This window comes from Phodopus roborovskii, unplaced genomic scaffold, assembly GCF_943737965.1.
Source record: "Phodopus roborovskii unplaced genomic scaffold, PHOROB, whole genome shotgun sequence".
Classification (NCBI taxonomy): Eukaryota; Metazoa; Chordata; class Mammalia; order Rodentia; family Cricetidae; genus Phodopus; species Phodopus roborovskii.
The window spans coordinates 4,130,879-4,146,883 of record NW_026126588.1 but is presented as its reverse complement, the minus strand read 5'-3'; the positions used below and the strand labels follow the sequence as shown (position 1 = coordinate 4,146,883).

Here is a 16,005-nt window from a genome sequence, read left to right as displayed (position 1 = left end):
TGATTCTGTAGGTGTGGGGTGGAGACCACGTATTCCTTTCTAATAAGAAGCAGATGTTGCAACTCCATGTCGGAATCACTGCTCCATACTGGCTAGCTTCAATTACAAGCAGCCTCTGGTGCTGGTGTGTGTGTCATTTTGTATTGGATTTACCTTCTCATTCCCTTTTCAGGAAAACAGCTTCTTTCCTACGTTAGAAAAAACTGGGCTCAACTGGTATAGATAGCTTCATGCTCATTTCTTTCTTCTAGTCTATCTACCCTCCTTTCTCCTCTCCTCTCCTCTTCCTTCCTTTTCTTTCTTGCTTTCTTTCTTTCTTTCTTTCTTTTCTTTTCTTTTCTTTTTTTTTGTTAAGGTTTTTTTGAGACAGGGTTTCTCTGTGTAGCTTTGTAGAGCAGGCTGGCCTCAAATTCTTAGAGATCTTCCTGCCTCTGCCTTCCTAGTGCTGGGATTAAGTGTGCACCACCAGCAGCCTGCTTCTACCCTCTTTTCTATGTTAGGTCTCAGCCACTTTTTGGACTCCATTAAAGCCTTCTGCTATCTCTTTCAGCACCCAATACTACACAAACTTGCAAAGACATTTATCATCAGCTTTCTTCTACCCCAAGTGTTCAACATTTTCCTCTTGCCCAGTTTATTCTCCAAACCTGTAAACAGGCTCAAGTGTCTATCTGAAAAAAAAATCTATTCTGTCTCTAAATATGTTTCTAGCCACCATGTTTCTTCTTGGTAAGTAGTTTTTGGAAAGAATAAAGGTTTTCTTTACCTACTTCTCTTTAAGTTTCTCTTTCTAGCTCCATAAAAATTGGTTTTTCCAGAGGCCACCTTGAACTGGCTAAGTCCAGTTAACATTAACAGGTATCATTAATATTACTGGCATCAGGAAATTACTACTTTTTTTCTTTTCTTTTCTTTCTTTCTTTCTTTCTTTTTTTTTTTTTTTTTTTTTTTTTGAGACAGAGTTTCTCTGTATAGCCTTGGATTTCCTAGAACTCTTCCTTGTCTTGGTGAGTAGTACCAGTCTCCATTTGGTACTAGAAGAAACTGTGGAATGGTTGGTGAGTTCTCTGGTTGAATTTAGAGAGAGAGAGAGAGAGAGAGAGAGAGAGAGAGAGAGAGAGAGAGAGAGAGTGTGTGTGTGTGTGTGTGCATGTGGTGTGGTGCTTCTGTGATGTTTATATGTATGTGGAGGTCAGACTATAACCTTCAATGTGTGTCCTTGCCTTCTATCTTGTTTGAGAGAGGGTCTCAATTCTTTTCTTTTCTTTCCTTTTCTTTTGTAGTTGCATATGGCAGGCTAGGTGACCCATGAGCTTCAAGGAATTATCCATTCTTCATTTCGCAACTCACCTTGAGAGGATAGGGATTACAGACCATGCCTGACTTTTTACATGATGTCTGAGGATTCAAACTCAGATCCTTAAAGTTGTGTGGCAAGTGATTTTCCCATTGAGCTATCTATCCAGTCCTGACATTCACTAAATCCTAGGAAGTTTCACCTCCTTCCTATTTCTCCTGTTATATTCTCTTGTTCCTTACTTCATTGACTCAGTGATGCCCTATTTTATGTCTTTACTGAACTGTTGGCATCTTCTAATTTTTATTTTAACTTGCCTTGCTTATGACTTCCATCTTTCTAACGTGCACATGTAATCATGACATCACCTTAAAAATCATTTCAACACTTCCAGTTTCTAATTACATAAAGCATACATTCCCAACTATGATTACAAGACTTCCTTTGATCTGACCCTGACTAATTTCTTCACAGACTCTGTGTTCCAACAATTCTTTTTAATACATAACTTTCCTAATGTTGTCCCCTCTGCTTAAATCATCTTTTCCCATTTTGTTCACCCATGATTTACTCAAGACTGAGTTTCGAGTCATCTTCTCAGTGACAATAATGACAGAAATGAAAAGCACCCTTTGTTCAGTGCCAACAATGTGTGAGGTTCTCTACATTTATTTCCATGTGATAACAACATTACTTTAACATTACATTTATATTGTTATCCTCAATTGAGGGATGGAACTATTGAGATGTAGTGGCTGTCTGCCTTGACATCTCTATTTGTTCCAGTCCACATTCACTGCCCTCAAGGACTACCCCCTAATTTTCTATCCTCTACAATTTATACACAAAAGGGAAATACTTAATATTAGAGTTGGCAGTTGTAAAGGAAATGAACTACAAATTATTTAGGAAAATACATGCACTGGGTGGCCAGTAAGCCTCAAAGACGAGAGTTGCTAGAATCTCAGGTTTGAGGAGATACCCAAAACACTCAGAATTAGCAGAGCATAGGACTTTGTGGGTAGAAGTTCAAGTAGAATGACAAAAGGGACACAGTACCAAATCATAGCGATGCAACATGAGGGCTTTTGAGGACAGAATTCACTTGGAGTTGTGTCTCTGTGATGGAAAAACCCCTTCCACCATCTCAAAACGTTAGTCGGTTTGTTGTGGTCCTACACAGCGCTATGAAAACACATTGGGGTGAAATCTAGGAATAGGGTTAGGTTCATGTTTGAGTGGTTGTATGTTGAATGAGGAGATAGCAGTTCATCCATAGACTTCACTCATTTATTGTCAAGTGGAGTCCAGTGCCATAGGGGAGAACATTGGCTCCAAAGAAACATGAAGGACTGTTGGGTTGGGCATAGGGATTATAGATGAGGCAGAATGGTGGCACAAGATATCTTGACCTAGAGGCCAAAGGTCAAGGAGAACTCAGCTTGCAGTATATATTGTCCCAATGCCTTTGACTTTCCTAATTGCAACAGCAACACACCTTTTGGAGGGCATCTCTGTTACAAATTTTTATTTCTCTAGTGCCTAAGACTGCTTCGTGTCCCTACTGGAACCTCAAAACATCTTTGTCTCATTAACGTAGGACATGGTGGTGCCTGCTTGCAATCTAGATGCTGGGGATTCTGAGGCAGGAGGATCATAAGTTCCAGGCTAGCTTGGAGGCCCAGCTAGGAGGGTCATGAGTTTGCAGTTAGCATGAACTATAACACAATGCTATCTAAAGCATCGGGGCGGGGTGGGGGGTGAATGGCCCCAAAACAAAAAGCACCATGTTGACATACATTTATTGTATTACTCACAATAAACCCTGGCACTTGAGATAAGGGTTCTCTTTATATTCCCATGTCTAATACACTAGAAGATAAAAATTATAAAATTTTGTTGGTAACTCATTAAAAGCTGGAATGCAAAACTCACTGCACATCTCATAGCATTTTTAATTGGTCAGGAATTTCCCTTCTAAATCCTAGGCAACAAGACTACTGTAGATGTTCCTATCCCTGTTGAATAGAAGGAGATGCTTATTTTCGGAGAGGCCGAACACCGCCAGGTTACTGTGCCCAATGCGGGGCACCAGAGTCCATCTGTTTTGCACTATACTGGACTGAGTTAATGAGGCTGTTTAAAAAAGATTCTAGAAAAAGAAAAGAACATATATATCTATATGTATACATCTGTAGAATGCTAGTCTTTTTGCACACTTTGATCATTATTTAACAATTGATCTAAGCATTACTTAGTCAAAATAGGTTTACTGCATCCAGTTTGGGGGTGTGAAGTAGGGAGGGCAGGTTACGTAAGCCACACACGTGGCATCAATTAATTTTTGGCCCTGTTTTCATTCATAATAGAAAAGGAAGGCAGTTATTAATAATTCACCAAAACACATCCAATTTTATGTTATATTTAAATATTTTGGCTAAAAATACATGTTAGAACTGGATGCTCTATATATCAGTTTAAACTTGGAATTCTGTATCTTATTTTCAAGTAGAATGCCCCGATACTTTGTTTTTTGCTCTTTTCTCATTTTGAATATAAAGAGGCTTTGGTTTCCTTGTGTTCCATCTAAAACATAGTGAAACACACCTGTGTTGTGCTTTGAACCTGCAACGTCTTCCGAAGGCTCATGTGGTGAAGGCTTAGCTGTCTGTTCGGAGGCTTCCTGGAAGTGATTAGTGTATGCAGGTTAAATACATTGACAAGTTCATCATTTGCTAGCATGATTGGGAGGTGGTGGGAACTAGAAGATGGGGGGGCCCTAGTCGGAGAGAAGAGGTCACTGGGGGCGTGTCCTGGAAGAGTGGCTCTTTCCTTTGTCACATGAAAGGTGTACGTTTCCTTTTCTCTCTGTCTCTGCCTCCAGTCTGCCTTGAGTTGGGCAGCTATGCCCTTCACCAAGACATCCCTGTCTTAAGTCTAGTGTAGCTGGTGGACAGCAAATTCTGGGACACAGTGATCAAAATATCTGTAGAAACTCCTTAAGGTAGGAGAGGTGTGCTTCAGCTTCCAGTTAAAGGGGGGTTTCAGTCCATCACGGTGGGAAGGGTACGGAGGTGTGGTGGGACATCCTCTCTGTGTAGCAGTGGCTGTGAAACTGTGACTATTCACCGGCTGAGAGTGCAGGCCAGAACCAGGGCAGGTACCAACTGCGGTAGTCTACTCTTAGTGAGCCACTTCTTGTAGGTAGCATCACTGCTAAGAGCCTGCATAGACTTAGAGATTTTTAAAATAAAAGCCCGAGAGGAGCATTATAGATCCAAACCTTAACACCGAGCACAGACTGAGCCCCCTGGGACTGTGAGCCAAAACAAACTTTCTTCAAGCTTATTTTCTCTTGGTGACAAAAAGTGATGGACAACCTCAACATGTCAGGCCAAGCTCATTGAGTCTTCAGCATACAAAAATTCGGATAATTCAATAAAACAATCGCAAATATTGCAAATCTAAAATTTCCATTACCACAAAATTTATCTGTGTTAAAAAAATATAAACACTAAAGATGGCATAGAGTTTTAGTGAATTATGTTTATCTCCCAAACTGGATTCTTGATTGCCTGTATTTATCTCCCCAACATATTCTAGTCTATTCCATATCGGCTAAAATAGGCAACATCACTTACTTTTCCAGTTGATCATCATTGGTTTTTCTTTTTCCCTAGGATCTTTAGTCTAGTCTCTCAGTAAATTTTCTCAAGCTGGTTTTCAAGAATATACCTATATCTCAAGGCCTTCACTCTAACAAACCAGTATACACACATACGCTTTGTTTCCTCTTTGGCTAGGCTAATCCATGACATATCAGTCTATAGATGACTTTTAACAGCGCCAGAGTAACCATTTTACAGCCTAAACTATATGATGCTAAACTTCTGCCAATCATACTGTAGCCCTAGGCAACTGGCTTCCTTGTGCATCTCTGGCCTCACGTCACACTATTTTCTTTCTGGGCAACTTTTGCACAGCTCATAGCGTTTTGGGCTGTTCCTCCACCTTTCACGACCTGTCTCCACCTCAGCGACTTGACTCAGGCCAGTCCTTCAGACATCTATAGGAAACTCCTTTGCCTTCTGAATGTGTTTATTCCAGTAGTGCTTTCCTAGTCTGGCTGGCTCCAATTGCCGTTTTTCAATGACAACAGCTCATTCCATATCCTGCTGTTTTACATTTTTCCTCTTCCTGGTAACAGCCATAACTTTCAAATATACTACAGACTGTAGCTATTTATTTTGTTGTTTATTGAATCTTCCCTACTGGGTTGTAAGTTTGAAGATGGTCTGGGTACCTGCCTCTTTTGTGTACTGCCATTTCAGCAGCTTCTAGGGGTATGCCAGTCACATGATAAATATTTGTCCAAATGTGCGAGTTGTTTGCTTCTAGAGAAAGAGTATTAGGCACTGGATTCCATGGGAATAAGTTCCCATTTGCCTGGAGCGTTCCAGAACTCTTTCAAAGCCTGATGTTCTAAGATTCCCTTCCTAGTTTGACTTAAAAAAAAAAAAAAGGGTGATTGTTTTCTCAAAGACTGTCTTAGTTCAGGTTTCTATTGCTGTGAAGAGACATCATAATCATGGCAACTCTTATAAAGGAAAACATTTAAAAGGCTGGCTTACAGTTCAGAGGTTCAGTTCATTATCATCATGGTGGGACAAGGCAGTGTGCAGGCAGACATGGTGCTGGAGAAGGAGCCTACATCTTGACTCACAGGCAATAGGAAGTGGTCTGTCTTACTGAGCGTGGCTTGAGCCTATCTGAGACCTTAAAGCCCACCTCCACAGTGACACACTTCCTCCAACAAGACCACACCTACTCCAACAATGCCACACCTCCGAATAGCGTCACTTCCTTTTTTGGGGGGCATTTTCTTTCAAACCATCATAGCAGCCAAGCACTAGTTTCAAAAGATCCTGAGTTGTTAAACTTGGATAGAATGAAAAGTCCCTAGGAGGATGATTATGATTAGTTTTTAATTGTTTACATTAATTTATATGATGTTATGAGTGATGGGAGATGTCATTCTGTATATGTTTCTCATACTGGTTAATAATAAAGCACTGTTGGCCAATAGGAAAGGAAGATAGGAGGGACTAGGAGACAAGGAGGAAATAGGAAGTAGTAGGGAGGAGTCAAGATGGAGAGTCTGGAGAAAGCATTATGCCGCCGGCTCCCCGGTAAGAGAAATACATAGATCAGCAGAAATGGGTTAATAATTAAGGCAGAGCTAGCCGATAAGAAACAAGTAACAGGGCCAACAGCATTGTATCAAATACAGAGTCTCTGTGTATTATTTGGGGCTGGTGCAGCAGCAGGACAATACCAGGTGGCGGGCAGAAAAACCGTACACCTTACATATGAGTGTTTTGGATGCATGGAAATATATGCACCACCAGCATTCCTGGTGCCCTTGGAAGTCAGAAGAGGGCTCTAGAACTGAAACTTATGGATGGATGGTTGTCAACCAGCATATGAGAGGTGGGAACTGAACTTGGGTCCTTTCCATTTGAGCTCTTAGATGCTGAGCCTTCAATCCAGTCCTATAATCATAGTTTCAAGGACGGCAATTCTTAACAATTCCTACCAATATGTTGCTTTTCTTGCTTTGAAATAAATGAAAGCAATTGGAGGGTAGGAGCCAGTTTGATTATGCATAAATTATCTATGTTTAATGCTATCACCCCTTTTTCTAGGGTACCAACAAATGACTTTTTTACATATTGGTTTTTCTTTTCTTTTGAAATATATAACATGAGTTGGATATCTTCATATATCCAAAGTAAGAGCTCTGTTTTTGAAAGCAAACAAGTTAAACTTATTCTGTATAACTTTAGGATTTTTTTTTTTTTTTTTTTTTTTTTTTTTTTTTTTGGGATTCCTATTTTAAAGGAGCATAGACTTTTAGGCAGCAAGATTTTTGCTCAACTGATTAAAATATCTCATCATACAGATATAAAAACTGATGCTCAATGATGTTAAGAAACTTGCCCAGAAGTATATAGTCTAAGAAGTAAAATAAGTTGCTTTTGAGACTGTAATACAAAATTACTCCTCCATGTCAGAAAAGTAATTGAGTATAGCACAGCCTGTGTGTGTGTATAGTCACAAACTGCATGCAGTCCTGCCCAGAAAAGGTCTGTGCTTCCACAATGAGGCTTTCAATAGTCCTAACAAATAAAAACTACAGACTATAAGAGCAGGAGTTTGCAGGTCCATGGCTTCTGCTGTTCCTTTTAGAATTAAGGCTTCTTTGGTCGTTTAGTGTAATCATTACAAAGAAGTAAATGGGCCCTTAGACAAGCACACTTTGCCTTTGAAGTAGTGAGTCTGTTTGAAGATGATCACGACAGAGAAATGTGAAAGTCGACACTAGCAAGCTTCATTTTCCTTTAAAGACACCAAGAGATGGGTTGTCTGCCATTCATGGTGGCATATAGCACATGTCTTTAATCCACCTGCTAGGATTTTAAAGATAGGTCTGATGTAGCTCAGGTTGCTCTTAAAAATTGCTATATAATGAAGGCTGACCTTGACCTCCCTATCACCTATTTTTTTAGTTATGTACTACAAGTATTTTCACCTATTGTATATAGCCTATTCTTGCTTCTTAAGGGAAGTAATGGCAATTTTGGCTACTTTCCCATGTACTGTATATACACTTTGCCTAAGACCGACGAATACGCCTGGATGGATTCACATGTTATGCTGTGTCTCCACATCCTAAATGCACAGAGTCCTAAATGTACCTTTGCAAGTGTATTTGACAAATACTGAAGTGTCTGGCAATTAGACAGGACTAAACCCAAGATAAGGCCAATCCAGAGAGGAGATAACCAAACGAATAGTCATTCTAAAGACGCTAAGCAAATAGGATTATTTCAGAACACATGTGTTCATAAGCAAGACACTAACGGAAGCGGTAATGCTTGAAAAGACCTGAAAAACTAATATTTGCAAGTGGCAGGATTTGAGTATGGATAATGTTTTTTTCTTAAACGGTTGAAAAAAAAATGTTAAAAATATAAACACTTGACACTCAGGCGCAGTGAAAGCATGTGACACCACTGTCTGGGTGCATTAAAGAACTTCATCTGCTACCATCAAACCCAAGAAGAGGTCATACATATAATTCAATACCGGTGGTGCAAGATTGCAAAATGAGGGACAGGCCAAACTCCAAAAGTCACCAGGGCCTGTTTATAAAGCCTCCCAAATAGTGGACGTTATCAACAACAAAAACATACTGTTTACGTAATTAATCTTAATAGAAATGAACTGGGGGGGGGGGGAAACTTTGCAGATCAGTTGTCACTGCTTTTGATTCTGAGCAACAGCAGGTAGGGAGCGGGATGGGGTGGAATGAAGCTGGCATTTCAAGGTCCCAGAACCCGCGGGTCATTCAGAACTCTGCCCCTCTTTGCCATTCGAAACCATCACGGTTAAGATTCAGATCACCCCGACCCATGAAGAGAACTTCGCGCCGCTAATCGCAGTGCAGATTATCGGCTCCTTTAAAAAAAAAAAAAAAAAAAATCCTAGATCCGCAGGCGCACTCCTGCAGGCTGCAGACCCTCAGCGCGAGCCTGGCGCCCTCAGAGCACCTCCAGCTCTGAGGTCCCACCGAGGGGGTGCGATCGATCGGATCCACCCGCTCCAGCCGCCTCGGCGGGAGACGACGCCCCGCCCCCGGATTGTGGCGGAAGTAGCCGGAGCGGCACTGAGGCCGCGCGCGCCGCCTCTCCGGGCGCGCATGCGCTCTCCCCGCACGGGTCGGCCCGTCCGTCTAGTAACCTCCGTCTCCGCAACCCCCGCCCCTCACAGTGGCGCTCTCGCCATCTTGCGCCCCCCTCCAGCCCAGCCCAGTCACCTTTTCCTTTCTACAGACTCTGTCCCCCCCCTCCACTCCCCGCTCCCCCTGCCCGTCGTGTCCGGGGGCCGCCGCCGCCGCAGACACCGCGCCATCTCTGTCCCCTCTCATTCTCCACGCGGGACGCGCAGCCGTGCCTCCACGTGTCCTTAAGCAGAGGTTGTGGGGCGCGTGGGGGCGGCGGGGAGTGGGGCGAGGTCATGGGGACGCCAGGGACGTGGCAGCCAAAGGCCGGGCCGCGGGCCCAGCCCGGTGCAGGCCGCCGAGTGTGGGTGCCCCATGGCTCCTCCCCGTCGTCGGTGGGCGTGGGGCGAGGGGAGCCTCGGGGCTGGGCCGGGAGGCACCTTTTGCGTGTGTCGCCCAGGTTGCGTTGGGGACGGGAGTCCCTCAAAAAGGAAAGCTCTACTCCGTGGACGTTAGGTAGCATCAGTGCAAGTGCAGCGTGCAGGGAGAGAGAGGGACGGAGGACACCGATGCTGCTGTCACCCCCCCGCCTCTGGGACCCTTGGGGAAATCATTTAGCTAGTGTCGTGGGGTACAGATGGGGGATCATCACAGCCCAGCTCAAACGTCAGGTTTCCGGGAGAATATTTGTGTGCTTTAACGCTTACACCAAAGCCAGCAGAGTTCTCAGCTGTGATTCGTTACCTATGAGCTCCATGTTCAGAAAATTGTCATCTTGCCTTCTCTTTGGAAAGTCAGGACAGTTGGTGTGACAAGTGCTGCTGGAGTTATAGGGCTAGGGGAATATATTTGACGTTCAGACAGGACCCTGGAAGCAGTGTTGTTATTGCACACCCGGATAACTTAGCATCATGTCCCTGGAGTTAGTAGAAACTCAGAAAGAACGAGATGTTGATTTGGGAACAGACCTGGGTTGTCAGTATTTGTGAAGAGCGCCTCAAGGTTGAAAGATTTACTTGAAGAAACAATTGGTAGAATTTCTTTGTGTTCCAGAGAGATGGAATTTAACTCCTAAGGACAGTTTCTTGATAACACTTGGCAAAACCAGAACGTACTTAATGTAATCATGCTATTGCAAATCGCGCCCCCCCACCCCCACCCCCTTGTTTTAAGTACATTGTGTATCCTGAGAGCTGCACTTGCCAGTAGAACTTTCTGGCACGCTGGAAATGCTATACACCGTGGGCTACCGGTATGGTAGCTATCTGGTGCAGGTGGCTCTTGAGCACTTGAAATGTGGCAGATGCCATAGATGAACTTACATTTTAATCAGTTAGAAAATTAATTACAATTTAAGGAGCCACCCACACGCACGGTGGTTGTTGCATGGGATCCCAGAGCTCTGAAAAATTGAGAGCTGTTAGATTTTTTTTTTGATTTGGTTGAGTTTTTAAATCAGAGAGGCCAGCTCTTGGGATATTTATGCTGTAAGGAATCATAATTATATCCAAATAATGCCTTTCACTCAAAGCATGGGCCTGTTAGTATTTATTTACAGCTTGGCAAATGAAAGCAAAACACTCTTTTGACTCCTTGCTTCTAAAGCTAGTGCCAGATCTAGTTGGAAAGAGAACAATACTAACTAGAGTTTTCTTCAACCAGCTGTGGGTTTCCACTGTCTTTTATCACTTGGTTAGTTCTTAGTGAAAACTTTCAACTCTTTATTGCTGTGGTTTTTTTCCCTTCCCCATTTGAAAGGTGATGCTTCTCTTTTAACCTTTTGCATAGTAAAGCAGTTTAATGATTATAATAGTAACCTTTGAGCAATTTTAGAAGTCATTTTTAGTATCCATATTCAAACTTCTGAAGAGAAACGTGAAATTTGGTGATAAATGTGTCATGGTATTACTTTCCTTAAAATAAAATTCCCCCCTCTCTCTCTCTCTTTTTTTTTTTTTTTCATTTTTCTCTCCTCTCTCCCTTATCCCCTCCCTTGCTTCTTTTACATGCTGAGGATTGAACCCTGCCCTCCCAGTTTCTAAGTGGATGCTCTGCCACTAGGCTGTGCACCCAGTCCTTGAAAATAAACTCTAAGGAAAAAACCCAAACCCAAAACAAAACTGGCAGTTTGTAAACGTTTGTAAAACGTTGCCCTTGGCCTCAAGGCTGAAGACAGTCTTTGGCTCTGGAATGACAGCCTAAAGCTCATGAGATAACCTCACATGCAGAGAAGAGCTCAGGACATGCAAATCAGACTGAGCTGGTCTTAAGTAGCAGACTATCTTAATTTTTCTGGGCCAGTCATGATCCAGCATACTTTCTACCAGAGCCGCTTTAGTACTATCAAAAACATGCCACTTTGAGCTGTGCTAACATGGCCGCACTTGTCAGAATTCTTAACATAATCTTGGGATGATTAGCCATTTTCCCCTCCCCAAAACACACTTGCTGAAATGTGTGACAAAACCAGTGCTGTTTCACTTATTTAGGGGACAACTGGAGTAAGTCCAGAGAGTGACTTGGCCACTTTAGCCACTGGAGATTTAAATGTGTCACTTTGCATAGAAATCTTGGGTAGCGTGATTGTCCATCCTCTTTGGGGATGTAAGGGGCTACAGTACAGTAAAATAGGAAGATTGGGTATTCCTGTTGAGAATATTATTTTTTGGTGAGGTCACATAGTAAACCAGTCAGAAATCTGCTTTTCATGTATTAGAATGTCAACAATTTTGCTTATGCTTCACATACATTATGACGAAGAATTCAGCCATTGCATGTTAATCAAAGGGGGATGTTCTATTTGCTATTTTAATGTTGACGGTGATACCACTGAGCCCTGTGTGTCCCACTAGCTTAGTCTTGAAAAGGCTGTCTCACTCATCAGCTCCCCTCTTTGAGCTTGCTTGGTGTTAAAACCCTGAAATGTTCCTGAAGAGTGGTGCCTTTGCTTTTATTCATTGTCGTGTTTCTCGTGGCCTGAGCACTTTCTGTGCAAAAGGCTTTGCTTAGTCACTGTTTTGTGAACTCTAGGGGAGTATTTTAAGTTTCCACTTTAGAGGAACTGAGGAAGAGCGGTAGTATGAGTTGCCCAAGGTCACGTGATAAGCCTCAGAACTCAGCTCTTTTCTGCTACACTGTGGGTGGGCATAGGCAGATAGTTCACAACCATGTTCACTGACAGACACCTTGTGGAGGTCTTGTTATGGAGGAGTTAATTATGATCCACTTTTATTTGTGTGTTCCTCGTTGTATAGTAGAAAGGATTCTGGACCAGGAGTCAGGGGGACCTCATTTTAGTCCCAGCTTGTGTCACTAAATAGTGGTGTGTCCTTGGGCAGTTCAAGAAGCCCCTCTGGGCAGCAGTTTCCTCACCTGAAAAATGAGGGATTTGGATGAAATTAGTGATTGTCAAACTGTGGTTTGAAGCCTGCTCACATCTTTGGTACCCTCCCACCAATCTACATAGTTAAACCTTTGCTTGTTGTTTAGCCATCTGCCTACAGATTTCTTTTAAACAAAGAATATCTGAACATAACATTTAAATTTACTAGTCTCTGAGGGCACATAATGGCAATGTCAGCCCCTGACTGTTTAACTCTAATAATTTCATATTGTTTTAGAGTATCTGGACATCGGCATCTTTTACAGATGAAAAACCTAGGCACTAAAATTAATTTTTTTGGTCAAGATATATGTCTACATAGATCAGGTTGTCAGCTACTAGGGATCAATCCCCCTAAAATAAAAGGAGATTTATTTTAATTTTGTACATGCACACACATCTGTGTGGGTGTCGGCAGAGCCCACAGGTGTTGGGTTCTCCTGGGACTAGAGTTACAGGGACTTATGAACCTTTGATGTGGGCTGTGGGAACCAAACTTGGGTCCTCTGGAAGAGTAGTGTGTTCTTTTAACTATTGAGCCATCTCTCTAGCCTAAAGCCTTACCAAAAAAAAAAAAAAAAAAAATTAATAATAATAATAAAATAAAAATTAGGCCTGAGACATTTAGCCAGTACTTTTAGTTTCCTCATTAGTAGGGGGGAAATACTGGCCTAGTAAGATGATTGTGGAAAAAAACTGAACAACAACACAACTAATTTCTGAATTTCTGAATTACTAGAGTAAAGAGCCTTTTGTGAAGCCCAAGTCCATGAATTATTTATGTTCATGTACTAAGTTGTCATTAGTCACACATCATTAAATTACTGTTGATGAATCATGTATTTTTAATATTAGATGACAATAGATTTCTCATGAGGTTGACTATTTATAAAGCATGATTCTAGGCTAAAAGAGAATTGTAATGTTTAAAAATATCCACTAGTTTAAAAAATGTCCTCATTAAGTGCTATAGCACTTACTATTTGGATTGGTTAGTGATGGCCAGATTTCCTACATGGGGAAAAAACAAAACAAAACAAAACAAAAAAAAAAAAAACCCAAAAAAACATAAAGCCATTGAATTTTATGTAAAAACAATAGTGTTTTAGTATTGAAAAAGTGAGTTTGCCAGTATGCTTGCTGTGTTTTAGGTTGAGTTGTTAGATACTACAGTGCAATTTTGGTATACTTTTAGTAAAGAATTTTTAGAACAGTTTTCAAAAAGACAATAATGGGTATTAAAGCACATGGAATAGAAATTTAGGCTAATATGAGACTAAGGAAAAAAAATAGTAAGAGTCATGTTTGTGTAACAGAGAGCTCTGATGTCTGTAAGTTAGCCATCATTAGCTAACAAAGATATGAAAATGTCTTATTATTGTGTGTGTGTGTGTGTGTGTGTGTATTGCTGGGAATTGAGCCTAGTGACTATTGCATTTAAGGCAAATGTTGTCATTGAGTGATAGGCCTATCTCATTTTATAAAAATTTCTTATTTTCAATTCAAATATATTTTTGAGCCCCCATTGCATTGTGGGTTTTATTGGTTTTGTTTTGTTTTGTTTTTGAGACAGGTTTTCATTGTGTAAGAGCCCTAGCTGAAACTCACTTTGTAGACCAGGCTGGTCTTGAACTCACAGAGATCTGCCTGCCTCTGCCTCCTGAGTGATTCGACTAAAGGTGTGCACCACCACACCCTACTGCATTTTATAATACCATTGTGTTCTTTATAATACCATTGTGAGACAAACAGAAATTATTCCTGAAAGATGGAGGAATTGAACCTGAGATATTAGTTGATTCTTATAAGTTCTGGTATATTGGTTAGTTAGTCCTTTAAATAAAAAGTCCATTCCAGCCAGGTGTGATGATGATACATTCCTTTAATCTCCATACTCAAGAGGCTGAGGCATGAGGATTGCAAGTTTGAGGCTAGCCTGAGCTATGTAGGAATTTCAGCGCTAACTTGTGACATGAAACAGGACATTGTACCAAACCAGCCAAACTCTCCTCACATGTTGTTCACCTTAGAAGATGTCAATTTATCAGCCTTGTAATGTTTCCTTTCTTTTAACATCTTTCACAAAGCTTTGTAGGATCTTCTCTGCTTGAGTATCTAAGAGTTGTCTTAATATGGTCTTAACTGAAATTGTGTGGGTTTTTTTTTTTTTTTTTTTTGGTTTGTTTTTGTCATTTCAAAGCTTCCCCTTTTTAGCAAATGATAGCATAATTTAGTTAGTTTTTAAGGTTCCAAACTTCAGTCATCTTTGCTCTTATATTCTACTCCATGCGCAAGTTAACTCTGTATTCATAATATGTTCTTTTTATTTGTTTGTTTGTTTGTTTTGGTTTTGGTCTTTTGAGACAGGGTTTCTCTGTATTGCTTTGGAGCTTGTCCTGGAACTAACTCTGTAGACCAGGCTGGCCTTGAACTCACAGAGAACGGCCTGCCTTTGCCTCCCCAGTGCTGGGATTAAAGGCGTGTGCCACCAACACCTGGCCATAAAATGTTCTTATCTGCACTTGTTACAGAAAGCAAAGCCACTGACATCTCTTGTCTGTACACCTTCAGTAATTTCTGCTTTCCTGAGTTGTACCCTGGCTACTATCCTTTAAAAAATTCATATTTAAAATTCTCCAACAGCTTAAAACGTAACCTCTTCAAGGCTTTTTAGTATATTTCCTCCTCCTGACTCTTAGATCCCATTTTTCTATTGCATATGTCCTCTACTCCTCCACTCTACCCACAGTGCTCTTAGGATCTTGTTCTTGCATGCAGGTCCTTGAACGCTGCCTCTTGCATTTTGTTCAGATTGTTTATTGTCACCTGATAGTTGAAATGCATTTGTAAAATTTGTTCTGATAGCACTACTTCAAATTGTTTTTGTCTGAGTGTTACTCATCACCCTATAATTTTTTTGTTTGTTTAGTTACTATTATATCCTGAGGCCATAGAACATTTGGCTTTTAGTAAGTGCCCAATAATTATGAATGAAATCCAAATGCAGATAGTTTGGGCTTTAAAAAAAGACATTGCCAGTGTTTTTATGGACAGAAGAGGGAATCGAAGGCATGCTACTTTTTATAGGGGAGAGTGAAGGGAAATAAATCATTGGGTTTCTATGTCATTTAAGAGATGCTGTTATCTGCCAGTCGTTGGAAGAGGGATTCAGTGTGGGGCAGAAGTTTAGTATGAAAATAATTCATCTTCACTATTATAGTATAAACCAACTGTGATGGTTGATCTTCACTGTCAATGGGGTTGAATTTAGAATCATCTAGAAGACTTGGTATGTTTCTGAGGGTGTTTCCAAAGATTTTAACTGAGGAAGGAAGACCCACCTGAATGTGAATAACACACCTTACAGGAGAAGGGCCCAACTTAATCCAAAGCCCTGAATGTGAGTAACACACTTTACAGAAGAAGGGCCCAACTTAATCCAAAGCAGAAGGGAAGAAAACACGAACACCAGCGTTCACCTCTGTCTGCTCTCTGATAGTCAGTGTGACTAGCTGCTGGATGACCTCACCGTCATGAAAAAAC

General features: G+C 41.2%; 2 protein-coding genes across 7 annotated transcripts in view; one reads left to right on the top strand and one right to left on the bottom strand.

Moving 5' to 3' along the window:
• Positions 1-16,005, bottom strand: part of Runx2 (RUNX family transcription factor 2) — a 306,421-nt gene that overhangs the window by 259,377 nt on the left and 31,039 nt on the right. The gene's annotated exons all lie outside the window — the stretch shown is intronic.
• Supt3h (SPT3 homolog, SAGA and STAGA complex component) overlaps positions 9,195-16,005 on the top strand; it is a 320,819-nt gene continuing 314,008 nt past the window's right edge. Inside the window, exon 1 of the mRNA XM_051204228.1 lies at positions 9,195-9,335. The gene's annotated coding sequence lies outside the window, so the exon portion shown is untranslated. The remainder of the gene's footprint in view (positions 9,336-16,005) is intronic.